Source organism: Triticum dicoccoides, chromosome 2B (genome assembly GCF_002162155.2).
Source record: "Triticum dicoccoides isolate Atlit2015 ecotype Zavitan chromosome 2B, WEW_v2.0, whole genome shotgun sequence".
Classification (NCBI taxonomy): domain Eukaryota; kingdom Viridiplantae; phylum Streptophyta; class Magnoliopsida; order Poales; family Poaceae; genus Triticum; species Triticum dicoccoides.
Genome location: NC_041383.1, coordinates 526,064,992 through 526,081,437, shown reverse-complemented (window position 1 = coordinate 526,081,437; position 16,446 = coordinate 526,064,992).

Sequence of the window (16,446 nt, the reverse complement as noted above, 5' to 3'; positions counted from 1 at the left end):
CCCTACTACTGCCCTGTGGGGTCTCCACATGGTCACTATGGCGAAGTGAATACAAGGTTGCTCCTAGAGCTATTTCTGGTAGAAGGAGAAGGCGAGGCTTGCTCTCTCCCTCCAATATGGTCTATCTAGTGCTAGATGATTCCGAACCCTTTGCATGGGTGCCCTGGGGGTTTATATAGGCCTACCCCCCAGGGGTACAATGGTAAAACCGGCTGGGCGCGGGTCCCAGCCGTCTGTCTCTCAGGCGTCGTCTTCTCCGCCGACTCCTGGGGCCCGCTGACTGGTGGGTCCTGCCGACTGGCCTGGTACGAGGGCGTCAGCCCTTGTCCGCCGCGGGAGGGTCGTGCCGGCTGCAGATTACTGTAGTCGTGCTTCTAATGACGCGGGCATGGTCATGGGGTCATGGCAACAGTGTCATCGCCTGCCAGGCGATCACTGTTGCCATTCCCCTGTCGCGTCTGGTTAATGGCTTGTGGGGCCCGTGGGAGGGGCCGGCCGACTCCTGGGGGCCGACTCCCAACGGGTCCGACTCTTGGCGCTCTCGCCGTCTTCAGTACTCTCGCTGACTGGTGGGCCCGCCATCTCCGGGCCATACAGATAGACCGTCGTGGGCACAGGGCCCCGCCCCCAAGAGCTGATGTCAGGGCCGTCATGGCAATAGTGACGTGCCGGGCGGAGATCTCCGTGAGTACGACGCACTATGGCCATACCTGCCCTTAAATAACAGGGTGGTTGGAGTTGCAGGCCGACTACGACTTCCGTAGTCGGCCTCGGGGGAGTCGCCTCTGGGACTCGGCTCGTCTTGGAGTCGCCTCTGGGACTCGGCTTATCTTGGAGTCGCCTCTGGGACTCGGCTTATCTTGGAGTCGCCTCTGGGACTCGGCTTGTCTTGGAGTCGCCTTTGGGACTCGGCTTATCTTGGAGTCGCCTCTGGGACTCGGCTCGTCTTGGAGTCGCCTCTGGGACTCGGCTTATCTTGGAGTCGCCGCAAGTACTTGAGGGGCGCAGTCTGTCCCGATGTCTTGAAAGGTTCTGGGGCTCGGGTTAGCCTATCCGTGGCCCATTACTCCGACATTGTGTGTGCACGTGTGTGTGAGAGACGGGTCAAGAGGCATGCACGAATGATGAGGGAGGACGATATGGCTGTGGTAAGCATATGTAACTACATAGGAAGATCAATCGCCCTTTGTTAGAGAAAGGAGAGACATAACTTGGGAGGTACTTCGATCGATGGGGGGATAGTTAAAGTCGATCTAGGTATATGTTGGGAGATCGATCGATATACATGCATGTGTGTGTTAGAAGCAAATGAGGCAAGGGGAGAAGGATAGAGAGAGAGGGATGCATCTAGGAGGTGGTACGAGAGGCATACTATATCGAGGGGGAAGGAGTGTGCGAGTACGAGATCGATGAAAAGAGTGGTGGGAGTGAGGCATGGACGGTGACAAGAGAAGAGGGAAAGCTTGTGTTTGTGCTAGGCACACCTGGCTAGAGAGGCTTATCGATTGATGTGTGCCGTAAAGAAGGAGCTGGGGGCCTACACACATCATGGGTGAACGACCTAAAGTGAAAAGACGAATTTGCGTGATGGAGCTAGAGACTGTTGAGGGAGGGTGAGAGGGATGTGGGCGTGTGCATGCATGAGAGAAAGTTAGCGCTAGCTACAAAGATAAGAGGATTATGTGGGTGAAAAAGACGAATAGAGATCATACTTCACTATAAAAAGCCAAGTCGGATATTTGCAGAATTTATCATAGTGTTTTAAACCGACGCATGTGTGAATATATATAACGGTGATACACATTGTGTGGTTATGAACATGTTATACTACATATAATATATTTTATCTCTACTATTATAAAAACGGAGTTGTTGATGATGGTGTGCCTACCATCCTGCAAAATAGGACGTCTGATTTATATCTAGCGGATAGGAAGAAAACTATGGCAATTTTGAAAAAAAGATACCCACACCCCTCTCCATATTTGCAAATTAGGCCCCTTGATCATGTTGATGTTCTATGGAACGCATGGGCATCTTGCTAGTACTACGTATAATACATATAACATTGATTATAATTTGGGCTAGTGTGTGGCTTTTGCAGCTCAGGTCTAAATACTTATCATAATGTAGGCGGCGGGGCACTATAGTTTGTGTGATAAACACGGTGTACATATGGAACATGGTTTAGATTATGAATATATAGTTAGTACATCAAATGTACTATTATTTGGAATCAACATCAAGTGTATTCAAAAAATAGAATTTGAGTTCATGTAGTACACATAGTTCATATCTATCTCTATAGTAATCATGTGGTGTGTTATTAAGGTAATACACGAATGATGGTTGAAGTTGGCAACAATCATGATTGTAGATTCTTATTGAAATAGAGAAACGAATTCAAATTTAGTTCGAATTGCAGCGGTAGTATAGACACTTGGAATGCACTAAAATGTTGGTATGAGTAGGTTACATGCATTATACAGCAAGCAAAAAAATTTAATTGGACATAACATGGATTCATACTCCCTCCTTCCATCTATATAGGGCGTAATGAGTTTTTAAGACCGCCTTTGACTATTGACAAGATTAATAGTACATGACATGCACAGTGTGAAAATTATATCATTGAAAGAACCTTTCACAGACGAGTTTAATGGTGTGCTTTGTGTAATTTGCATGTCATATATTATTGCTCTAATATTTGGTCAGAGTTAGCATCGAAAAACGCATTAGGCCCTATATAAATGGAAGGAGGGAGTAGCTTTGAATAGCATTTGCATAGTAAAACGGGGCAACACTCTCTCTTTGTGTGGTGTGAATAGTTTTATTTTTTTGTTTTCTTTTTGGTTGATGGAAGTGTGAATTGATTTGGTACGTACAAGTACAATATTACTACACGTTAGGCTTGTCCCTAAAATTCAACCCGCGCCTTGTTATATCCTAAAAATTCAGATATCGTGCTCCCAAAACTGGTGCCTTCACAACCCGCGCCTTGCTATCCCAAAATTACAACGCGCGCGAAAACTCACACCAGCTACCAAATCCCGACACGCGAAATCTCCTTCTAACCCTGGGCCGAAAGGTCCTCTAGTTCAAATCGGTGGGGGTACTTTTGTAACACACCCTACATTTTGGACAAGCGCGTCCCTACGTCATGGTTCACCCCCTCCCATCGCCCCCTTTTCGCCATTCGAAATCCCAGGATGCCATTACCTCTCCGCTCCAGCCGTGAAACCCCACCCTCCTCCGTCCGCCACCTCACCGCTGCCTAGCCGGAGCTTCTTCCCCGACGACGTCATCCACCGCAACAGCTCGACGTCCCTCGTCCACCTCCCCGGATGAGGATCCGTCGTCCATCTCGTCGTCCCAACGGTTCAGCCGCCCCGTCCTCCACCTCCAAGGAGCTGCTCCGACGATCGTCTCGTCTATCGCGGCTGCTCCATCCCCACAGCACCGCCTTAACCTACTCCACCGGAACCGCAGCATCCTCACTGACTCCTCGGACGAAGCCGAGGCCTACTCGGCGCCACCAAAGAGGTTGTACACTCATCGCATCGCACCTTCTCCTTAACTCGACCTCCCGGCACCGACGGTGCTCCATCCCACACCCTCATGGAGCGGCTACCTTGAAGCCGGCGCCGCGGGCAACATCTCCACGATAGCTCTCCCCCAGTGCGAGGCCCCTTCGGCGGCGGCGTCCATACCAGGCGGATCTGATGCTGCTGCTCCGGCACTCGCTCGGTCGCTCGTGTTGCTGCTGCTGCTCCGGCTCTCGCTCGATTGCTCGCTTGCCTAGCTGCTGCTGCTCCGGCTCTCGCTCGTTCGCTCATGCTACTGCTGCTGCTCTCCCCCTCGCTCGTGCAGCTGCTTTGCTCCGATTTAGCTACACTTTAGTCGACTGAATCGACTTTTAGGTCAGTCAATTTTCAGGGGGGCTCCCCGGAGTTAAGGAAGAACCACCCGCAGCGGGGACGGGGGATCGCCGGAGAGGTACCCCACTATATATCTTAGGGTTTAGGGTGGGGGCGGGGGGCCTAGAGGGCTGGCCGGGGCGGCGGTGGGGAGTTATTTCGGGGCGGCGAGGCGGCGCTGGGGCCGGCGGTTCGGCCGGTGGTGGCTGGCGGCTCAGGGGGGTGCAGGTTGAAGATAAACTGCAGGCCCTCCCTACACTACATGTCAAGTGCCTCTCTGCTACCATTGCATTCAGTTTTGACAGGAACATTCAGATTCCACAGTAAATTTCAGTTTTGACAGTTAAGTTCAGAGTCAACAGTTTTTACCTCATCTGTTGTAGTCAGGTGGTTTTTGGTGATGTAAATTTTACATCTATTTTACATCATCTATTGGACTCCAAGTCAGGTCCAAATTAATGTTCAAACTTGATTTCTAAATTAGTTGTGGGGCACATATCGAGGATGCAATGAATAGTATCTCTGTCTAATATCTGGTTCACCTAGGGTATGCCTATGTTGTTCATCTTGGGTTGGAAACAAATAGTAAAGCAATCATCATCTATCTTTTTTATTAAACTAAAGCAATCATCAGCCTGCTATCATTGTTTTTGGATCCATCCACTGGTTGTTACCATCACTCTAAATTTCTCCATGCTTTCCTTACATAATCTCACCATATTTTTTTGTATGCATGTCAGATATTGTGCACAGTCATGTTGAACATGTAGAGAAAAAGAGGAGAGTTTTGCATGGCAATACAATGTCATGCAGACATTGCTCCATGGTGGGTTCAATGGCAAACCCTCCCCACCCCTCTCCAGATTGTAATCCAGAGGAAGATATCTGTTCTGAGGCGGATTCAGACGCCGTTGACCACTCCTATTTACCCCCCAAGGTGCTTTCTCTACCTTGCCATGATGATGTTAGTCATATCATGCATATGTTGCCTTGCAGTGCCTACTTTTGACATCATATATGTTATCTGCTTAGCTTAGACATGTTCTATAATGCCACCTGTTTAGTTTCTATATTATATATGGGAATTATGTTGTCTCATGTCTTTTAGCCAGCCATAATATATGTGAAATGTGCAATGCCATCATGTTTAACCAGGCATCATATATTTGATTGATATCTTGCACATCCTTTAATTCATTACATTTCCATTTGTCGACAATGTCTGTACATTAAACTACTCTTCCTATGAATCAGCCATTTGGGTGGGAGATGGAAAAATCTGGAGTGAAAACAAGGCCTTCATAGCAGACAGTGCTACCTGTCGAAGTAGATCTCTTGTTGGGTCCCGATAACTCCTCCGAGATGGATTCAGAGATAGATGAACAGTCCTATTCCCCCACCGAGGTGTATGCTCTAACCTGGCATGGTTATACTGCTCATATCATGCATATGGTGTCTTGCATTGCATAGTTTAGACATCATATACACAATATTCAACACCATGTTTTTAGTTCAGACATCATCTCGAATGCCCTCTGTTTAGCATATAAATCACATGTGTGAATTGAATGATGCGATCCTGGTTACTTAGATAACATGTAGGTGAATTATGTCATGCAATCCTGTTTAGTTATTCATCATATCTTTGTACTATGTTATGCTATGCTATCCAGTTTAGATAGACATCATATATGTGAAATTATGTCATGCTATCCATTTCAGTTAAACAATATACATGTCAACTATTTCATGCCCTCTTTTTCCCACACTATCTATTGCATCTGTCTCTCATACAATGTCGGTACATTCAACTATGTTTCCTGTTTATCAGCCATATGAATTGGAGCGGGTGATGCCAGTATCTAGCGGACTAAAAACACGGTCTTCAAATAAAACAGTGCTACCTCTTGGTGGAGATAGCACCCCGGTTGTACATGCACGAGAACCAGCCCTACCACACATAACCCAAACTCTCGCAGATTGTACCCCTACTACGATGCACAGAGAACCAGCTTCACCCAATCTAACCCCAACCCCAGCAGATAGTAACCCAGTTCCTGTTGATACAGCACCATCTCCACCATAGAGCTCCCAAACAAGAGCATTTAGTAAGGCAGCTCCAGTTCCCAAAGGGCCACTACTACCACAGCGAACCCCAACTCCACCAGTTAGTATGCCTATTCCTGTGGAGGAAGCACAACCAGCTAGTCGTAGTTTAGCATCTATCGCATTTGATGTTGTTAAATCGTATGTGCGTATCTTCCCATCTTGGAAATATTATACTGAAGATGAAGGAAAATGCCAGTTGCAGGTGTTTGCTTAGGAGTTATGTATAAGTAATGTTCTTCATGGCAATTACTTTGCTTTGTCCCATACATCCTACCTCCATGATGGTTATAATACAACAAATTTTCCCATTTTTCTCTATAGAGAAGGACCGATTTGGAAACTTGCGATGAGGTAACCTATGCTAATACCTCTGCTATCTTCAAGAATGCTTGGTAGCAATATCGGAATTACCTGAAGAAAAGGTACTTCACCAACAAAGAAACTCATCAAATTCCCTTACGTTCTCCTGAGACACATTTACTGGACGATGACTAGGAACGCCTTGTTCTGTACTGGTCCCGAACCAAGAATGTGGTAAGGTATATGAGCTCATTTTCTATTTTTAAGTACTATATTCTTGCGTCTTACTGTACTCTGTTCATGTAGAACAAGTGCCTATACCTGAAGCACAACTGTTCTAATTTAAGATTCTATTGCTATCATAGTTCAAAAAAGCGCTAGGCATTAATTGTGTGTTTTGCTACCGCCTTGCGCTTTACTGACCAAAGCGCATGCTTATGCGCAGTTATGCATAGATTCAGCGTAGTTATGCGCAATGCGTTTTGCCAACGCTTAGAGCCTAGGCGCGCTTAAGCACTCGCTTAGGCGCGCGTTTTTTAACTATGATTGCTTTGCTCTTGTATCACTATATTTAGTCATACAAACTTATTTTTAAATTGAAGGATCCAATCGAAACTCCAATGGCATAGCAGGTATGTTCACACATGTTTCTTTAACAGGTTTGCTCTTATCAATAGCTCTGTTGATTTCAATTTCAATTGTGTATACAGTTGACTTCTCATATCATGCACATTACTAGCATCACAACAGAGCCAATAGTGTTGTTGTACATGTAGACCCGTGGTACCATCTGAAATATTGTTGCGCCGTGTAGTTTCCCACGCTTTGTATTCTTTCACTGCTTCTTTGTCTTGAACTGATATGATTTGAACCGTGTCTCTATTTTGATTTGGCAAGACAATGCAGTGACCATAGGACATAGATATATGTTTGTTTGATGCTTTAATTATGTACTAGTACTGGGCAATAGAATACTTGGTAGTTTAATCCTGTCCACCTTACTAATGAACTGGTTCACCGAAATGAGTTTCATATACTAGTACATGCTAAACATGTCATGTGTCTGCTTGTTTCTTCTTTTAGAATGCTGACAGAATATTGGGGAAGAGTGCCTTATTAAGCAATGGTAAAGGAAGTAATGCAGATAAGGTCCGGGATAGTGACACATCCTTGTTGGTCTCCAACAAAGCTGATAAAACAGCTAAGGAAGACTATCTTGAAGACAGTGAGACAACCCCAAAGTCCTGTCTTGGTTTAGTGTTCGAGTTACTGGCCACTACCGCTTGCACAAGCTATTCAATCTCACTTTCTGAATCAGTTTGGTTTCTTGAGTCTCAACTACAAGCTGAAAGACATCGATCAGTTGTGCTGCGACAAGAAGCGGAAGGACAGCGGAAGTCCCTGGAGCATTCAGATGCATACTTTCTGGTGCAACAGCAAGCATTGGAGCATTTTAGCATCAAACAGGACAAAGCTAATAAGCTTACTAAGATTATTGCCAGCATGGTGGATACCCAGGATAACGTTTCTTGAGCTCTTCTGAAATTGTTTCAGTTATGCTCTTGTTTTGCTGTCGCGTTTATTTGCACTGGTGGCCAATTTTGACAGCCAGTGTATGTAATATGATGTTTTGTTCCCTATATTTGCACTGGTGGCGAACTTTGATGCCCAGTGGATGTAATGTCTAATAGAGATAATAGGCTAGCGTTAATTGCCTTATTTATTTCCTTATTGTCTTGTTTAGTTGTTTGCTTGTAGTCACTGCAGTTCTTTTTCTGTGTTTTTCTAGTGGCCACAATAGCCTATTTTTGGTAACTAGGCCAAAATAATCATGGCAACAATCGGACTGTTGTAACCATGGGCTTCCTGCGGGCCGTATGATCCATGGGCCTTCTACGGGCCGTAGGATCCATTGGCCTTTTATACGGGTCGTAGGTTCCATGGGCCCTCTACCGGCCTTACGATCCATGGGCCTTCTACCGGCCGTACAATCCATGGGCCTTCTATGGGCCGTAGGATCCATGGGCCTTCTACGTGGCGTATCATCATTTCGCCAATCATGGGTCGTACTATTCGTGGACCATAGTGGGCCGTTAATAGGCCGTATTTGATAACTCTACGAAAACAGCCCAACGGTTTTTTACATGAGAACGGCCCAACGTATTAACGGGCCACAAACGGGCCGACTGTAACGACGGGCTGAATTTGGCCCACAAGCAGAAAATGATAGTAAAGGGCCGTAAGTAACCGAATACTGGAAATGAGCCCAAGAATAAATGGGCCCTGAGAAGGCCGAAAGATAACTTGGGCTGGAAATGGCCCGATGGAATAATGGGCCGTTAATGTGTATAAAGTGATACACTGTTCATTACGGGCCAGTTTCACAACGGGCCGTTAATGGGCCAAGAGTTACAAAGGGCCTCATATGGGCCGAAAGACATGATGGGCCATACATGGGCCAGAAGTTAAAATGGGCTGGAATCATATTGGACGGCCCAGATGAAGCTACTGGGCCTAATTCGGAGAGGTCGTTGAGGGAGTCCTGGGCCAGACTATATATATCCTCCGGACTATTGAAGCGTGAAGACACAAGACTCAAGATTCCATCCCGTGTCCGGATAGAACTCTCCTTGGCGTGGAAGGCAAGCTTGGCGATCCGGATAATGTATTTCCTTCCTTGTAACCGACTCCATGTAAACCCTAGCCCTCTCCGGTGTCTACATAAACCGGAGAGGCTGGTCCTTAGAAGGGCGATCACAATTACAATCATACCATCATAGGCTAGCTTCTAGGGTTTGGCCTCTAGGATCTCGTGATAGATCTACTCTTGTGCTACCCATATCATCAATATTAATCAAGCAGGAAGTAGGGTTTTACCTCCATCGAGAGGGCCCGAACCTGGGTAAACATCTGTGTCCCTTGCTTCCTGTTACCATCAGCCTAAACGCACAGATCGGGACCCCCTACCCGAGATCCACCGGTTTTGACACCGACATTGGTGCTTTCATTGAGAGTTCCTCTGTGTCGTCGCTTCAAGGCTCGATGGCTCGTATCGTTGTCAAGGACAGCATTACCTCTGGGGGGACGCTAGCCGTAGGCCAGACTCTCCAACTTGGTGGCTTCATCATGGCTGCCCCATCGGCGGTTGCACCGACGGTGGCCTCTCGGGTCGTCACTCATAACCTCCGCATCAATTCGGAACTCACTGAACAGATGGATTCGATAGAGCTCTCCTCCCTTAATGAGCTCTTGGATCGCATTGCCGCTCTGGGAGTCGCTACAGACTATGACCAGATTGGGCTCAAACCCGATCAAAGGGACATTAAATCTCCGCCGGTCACCCACGAGATAGCGGTAGTGGAGGAACCACACACGAACTATTCCTCGATTTTGAGGACGAATTATGTCCGGATCACCGAGCTCCATGAGCCGGACACCCTCCCAAGGAAAGACATGACCCGGGTCCTGGACTTCGAACCGGGCACTGGGCCGGAGGAACTCGGCGGCGCCACAGATCCTGAGCTATCGGACTCGAGAGCTCCCGTGCCCCTGGGTGCTGGATCGGATCAGAATTGGGACTCAACAACTACCGTGCACCCGGACTTAAACCGTCTCTCCCATATCAGGCAAGAGCCCCAGGAGACAGTACATCGCTATTGGGCCAGATTCCTCCTTGTTCTGAACAAGGTGCAGGACTGCCACGAGGAGGATGTAGTCTCACTCTTCTGCAAAAATTGCACGAACAAAGGAATCCTTAATGCCGTAAGTCGCCGTCACATAGTGCACTTTGCTGACTTGGCAACCATAGTATAGAAGTACTGTGCGATGGAAAGCGCCTGGAAAACCCAAACAGAATTTTGGGATAGTCCGGCTCTCACCAAAACCTTTGTCTGAAATAAACGGGCGAACTCTTGTAAGTCGCCCGATCCAATCCCCAAGAAACCAAAGCCCAACCCAGGGCGGGGAACCGTATTGGAAGAATGGCTGGACGGGCCATGTAAGCTCCACAGTACTCCGGATACAACACCAACTCATAGCCTTAGGGCATGTTGGATACTTCGGCAGGTAGCAAAAAGTGGCGAGGATCTTCTTGCAAGCCATAAAGTAGAACAACGTCCCGCCAATGAACACAATACGGTACTAACAGTCTTCGAGACTTTTGCCTCGAACAATAGGCGCAAGCGAGCTCATCGAAGCTCCGCTGAAATTTGCCATGTGGCAAAAATAAACCCCTGGAACGACACTTCTATAACTTTCAATGCCAGTGATGAACCTCGATTCCAGACTGTCTGGGCGTCAGCCGCTCTGGTCCTTAGCCCAATCGTGGACGGCTTTCGGCTCACTAAAGTACTCATGGACGGCAGAAGCGGATTAAATTTGATCTATGCAGAAACACTCAACAAGATGGAAATTGATAAAGGCCGCATTAAACAAAGCGGCACAACCTTCAGGGGAATTATCCCTACTCGGAAAGCACGGTGTGCGGGAAAAATCACACTCGATGTGGTATTCGGCACCCCGGAGAATTATAGGTCCGAAGAAATCACATTCCAAGTGGCTCCTTTTAGCAGCGGATACCACGCCCTTCTAGAGCGGGACGCTTTTACAAGCTTTCTAGTTGTACCCCATTACGGGTACATGAAGCTTAAAATGCTCGGACCCAACGGAATCATCACTCTAGCCAGTGATCCGGACGTCGCACTTTGCACCGAAAACAAAACCGCAGCGCTAGCCCTGGAAGCATTATTCGAAGCCCTAGCAGCCGAAGAGTTAACAACACTACGGGCCACCATGGATAGGGACGACGTGATACTCGACAAGCGACCCAAGTCCACCTCATTTAAACCTGCAGACGAGATATTCCAATTCCAAGTCCATCCAATGGACCCCACGAAGACAGCTTCCATCGGGACACATTTGAGCCCCGCGATAGACGCCACACTGCGAGATTTCTTCGCCTGGCACCCATCGGACATGCCGGGCATCCCACGCAGATTGGCCGAACACAACCTCAATATACTAAAAGGATACAAACCGGTCAAACAGACTCTAAGACGGTTTTCAGAGCCCAAAAGGCAAGCCATGGGGGAAGAGCTAGCCAAACTTCTCGAGGCCGGATTCATCAGAGATATCAAGCATCCGGATTGGCTGGCAAATCTAGTAATGGTACCAAAGAAGGACAAATCTTGGCGCCTGTGTGTCGACTTTAAAGACCTCAACAAGGCTTGCCCCAAGGATGCCTTTCCCCTCCCTTGCATTGATCAAATCATTGACGCCACAACAGGACATGATTCGCTGTGTTTCCTCGACGCATACTCTGGATACCATCAAATAAAGATGGCAGAGTCCGACCAAGCTGCAACAGCTTTCATAGCACCATATGGCCCTTTTTGCTTCAACACTATGCCTTTCGGGCTTAAGAACACCGGAGCAACCTACCAACACATGATTCAAACATGCCTGGAAAAGCAAATCGGCAAAAAAGTGGAGGCATAGGTGGATGACGTGGTCATAAAAACAAGACACATCGAAACCCTAATAGAAGACTTGAGGCTTACATTTGACAACCTTCGGACATACGACATCAAGCTGAACCCGGAAAAATGTGTTTTCGGCGTCTCCTTAGGGAAACTACTCGGCTTCATTGTTTCCAATAGAGGAATTGAAGTGAACCCGGCTAAGATCCGAGCTCTGTCACAGTTGGCTATACCAACAGACCTCAAGCACATCCAGAAACTAGCCGGATGCGTGGCTGCTCTAAGCCACTTTATCTCCAGGTTAGGAGAAAAGGCATTACCTCTTTACCGCCTTCTTCGGCGCACCGAACACTTCGTGTGGAAGGATGCAGCCGCGGCCGGACTGGATGAAATAAAGACCTTATTGGCCAGTAATCCAGTACTAACAGCACCAAATATTGGCGAACCTTTGCTGCTGTACATAGCTGCAACACATCAAGTTGTAAGCGCAGTGCTCGTCGTGGAACGAGGGGCTGACGGATACAAATTCCCATGCCAGAAGCCGGTTTATTACGTATCCACGGTCCTAACCCCATGCAAATCCCAATACCCACACTATCAAAAAATAGCATACGCTGTCTTCATGGCATCCCGGAAGCTACGACACTACTTTCAAGAGTGTTCGATCACGGTGGCCTCCGAAGTACCACTCAACGACATAATAAACAACCACGACGCTACGGGCCGTATTGCCAAATGGGCCATCGAGCTCCTTCCGTTCGACATAACATACAAACCACGGCGGGCCATTAAATCGCAAGTATTGGCTGACTTTGTCGCCGAATGGACAGAAGCCGAACTCCCTAAAGAGTACGACGCATACTCAAACTGGATCATGCACTTCAACGGCTCTAAAATGCTGGCCGGATTGGGAGCAGGTGTAGTCATGACGTCTCCCACCAGAGACATGGTCCAGTACGTCCTTCAAATATTGTACACAGACTCCAACAATGCAGCCGAATACAAGGGTCTGTTGCACGGTCTTCGGATGGCAGTCTCTATGGGCATCCAATGCCTGGAAGTGCGCGGGGATTCGAACCTTGCAATATCACAAATATACAGAGACTTTTATGGCAAGGATCCAAAAATTGCGGCCTACCGTAATGACGTCCTCAAAATGTCAGCTCGGTTCGAGGGGCTCGAATTCCACCATGTGGCTCGAGAAAACAATCAACCGGCGGATGTCCTCGCCCGCATCGGCGCTAAACGCGACCCTGTCCCACCTAACATATTCCTGGAAAGGTTGTTCAAGCCATCCGTAGTATGGGAAGGGGAGTCCAGCCGTACTAGCACGGATCCGAACACACCCCCAGATTCCGAACCATCAGACACAATCGGAGGCTCTATCACCGAACTAACATCTTTGGCCCATGAAATCAAGGCTGTAATCGCCCTGTGGACTGAGCCTTTCTTGGCCTACCTAAATAGGCAGGAGCTCCCCGAAGACCAAAATGAAGCATGCTGCATCGTCCGGCGGTCTATAGCTTACAAAGTCCACAAAGGGGAACTCTATAAGAAAAGTGTGCCGGAGTGCTCCAAAGGTGCATCTCCGAAGAGGAAGGGCGGCAGCTCTTGGCTGAAATCCATTCCGGACTGGGCGGACACCATGCCGCGGCTCGAGCACTAGTCAGCAAGGCCTTCCATACAGGCTTCTATTGGCCAACTGCCTGAGCAGACGCACAGGACCTTGTCCAACACTGCGTCGGCTATCAGCTCTTTGCCAATCAGAGTCATATGCCCCCTACCGCTCTCCAAACGATCCCCATAACTTGGCCCTTCGCGGTCTGGGGGCTGGATACGGTTGGACCTCTTAAAGGGGGAAGCCATAAGAAAAAATACTTACTGGTCATGGTTGACAAGTTCACCAAATGGATAGAAGCCAAACCAGTCCAAACGGCCGAATCTGGACCAGTAATAGACTTCATATCCGGGGTCGTACACCGATACGGTGTCCCCCATAGCATCATCACTGATAATGGCTCAAATTTCACAGCTGATGAAATGAAAACTTGGTGCGTCAAAATGGGCATTAAGCTTGATTACGCTCCCGTCTACCATCCCCAAACAAACGGCCAGGTAGAGCAGCAAATGGTCTCATCATGAGCGGCATCAAACCTAGACTAGTGCGATCCTTGACAGAGTTGGATATGCATTGGGTCGAAGAACTCGACTCCGTACTTTGGGGGCTGCGGACCACGCCGAATCGCACCACTAGATATACACCATTTTTATGGTTTATGGCGCGGAAGTAGTACTACCCTGCGAAATAATACATGGTTCACCACGCGTACACATGTACGAAGAGAAGGAAGCCGAGTTAGATTGGCAGGATAACCTAGATGCCCAGGAGGAGGAACGCGACGTTGCAAAAGCCCGCTCCGTATTCTATCAGCAGCAGGCTCGACAATATCAAAGCAGAGAAGTGTGGGCCAAAACTTACAATATTGGCGAGCTCGTTCTACGCCTACCGGAGAAGAAGAAGGACAAGCTCAAACCCAAGTGGGAAGGTCCTTTCATCATTGACAAAGTACTCACCGGAGGAGCGTACCGCTTACGTAATGCATCTGATAATAGACTCGAGCCGAACCCATGGAACGCGGCTAGACTCTGGAGATTCTACGCCTAACGCCGAACTTAGTGTTCGTCTCCTTACCCCTCCTTTTTAATTATGCTCCACCCCTTTTCCTTTCTCGACCTTTTTCCTCTTCACACAAAGTATTTAATACAGTGCGGACTCCCGGATCACTCCGGCCGCACTATGTGTGTAAGCAATACCTGGGGGCTTCCTATACGGAAGCTAAAAATAATTACTCAAATGGCTTTTCTCCCATCACATATGCGTTTCTTTTTTTCATATGTTCCTTTTCTTCACCATCATATGCATCGATATGACTTAAGATGTGGCCAAGCTGGGTTGCCTGGCTCTTGTGTTTATGCCCTACGTTCCCGTTAATTCGGCTAGGGCATAAGGGGAGCACCTCTGCGATTGTTACTGCCGGTTCAGCCGGATGTGTACCTCAGACTGGGTGAAGCCAAAACCTAGTTTCCTTAAGAGAATATTCGATCGGTGAACAAAAGATGTATTCGTTTATTATAACATAAATCCCCAGAAATCTTGTATCCTGCGGTATCGTTTGCAGTCCAGACATGTGCATTGTCGCATGCGTACCCAGGGAAAGGAACCCCTAACGGAACTATTCTCCCTGGAAGATGTTTCTTACTATCCAAGTAATATAACATAACAAGTTGGGTACTTGTCTATTAAAGCACTTATGACCCCTACGCCTTGTTTCCATGCATACCCTGGTTTTGTATAACTGAGTGGGTATTCGGACACACACCAGACTGTAGGATCCGGGGGCTGAAGCGAAAAGGTCGGCCATGACAAATGATTTTAATCCGGCTAGGGACTAATTATGTCCATTGAATTACACAGTCACTTGGATTGACTATATTCCTCCTCTATACCATCCAACAGGCTATCTAGCTTACAATCCTGTTGAGAATACTTAGAGGATAATGCTACCTGGTCATACACCAAACTCACGGGAATTTCTTGCCCATCGGACCCCGCCGGTCCTACTTCGGCCATATGGTTCAGGTCCAGCTTGGTGTAGCGCATCTTCACCATAGCCCAGGCTTCTCTTGCACCTTGCCGGCAAGAGGACATCTTCCACAGTCGGAGGCGCCGCCGTGCTCCTTGAAGCATATCCACAAGCTCCCCCATGCCATTCGGTAGTAAGCTTGATGGCCACAAGGCCTGAGCAACACCCTGCATCACTTGCCGAGCTCGCTCGTGCAGTTGCGAGAGGTCTTGCAGTAAATCACTTGCAGACAAGGGCATCTCCTCCTCAGGGCGACCCATTAACATTCCTGCAAGCAAAATTCTTTCAATATACTTCCTCGCCAAACTATCATACAGTTCGTCTAGGCACTCACCATAAATGTCGCGTCGAAGCCTTTTATTCTCCTTCACGGAGTCTGCCAGTTGAGCACGGACGTCTTATAATTCCTCGTCCAGCCGAATATTGGCATCTTGAAGATTGTTCTTCTCTTGCCTAACTTGCGTAAGGATGCGCTCGCCAGCCTTTAGCTGCCTTTTGAGATGCGAGTCGTCATCCGTTACGCCCTTCGGATTCACCCTGGGATTGTCTGCAGAATTTTCTGTTAGACTAGTCATACCAGCCGTTTACTAACTGGTGCATCTTCGTAACATTGAGACATATGTTACCAGATGAGGCCTTCTGGGATTCGTCTAACTTGGCAACCGTGTCCCTCAGCTGGGCCTTGCGTTCCTCCAGCTCCCGAGCTAATTGTTCATTCTTATCTACAAGGACCTGTGCATAAATTGATCCTTAAAATAGTTGTTCCAAACATTTCAAGTCTCAGGGGCTACTGTCATACATGCTTATCAAAAATTCTTACCCGTATATCTTTGGAATACTGGTCCGTCGCTCGGGCAAGCCCGCCTTGAGCTGCTCCGATGTATGCGTCCCCCGAATTGAAGGCATTAAAAGCCTCTTCGAAGAAGATGTTGTTCCGAAGCACGGCCCTCCGGCGCCGGTGATTCATGGCGCTCTCTACTTCGGAGTTCATGGTCGATA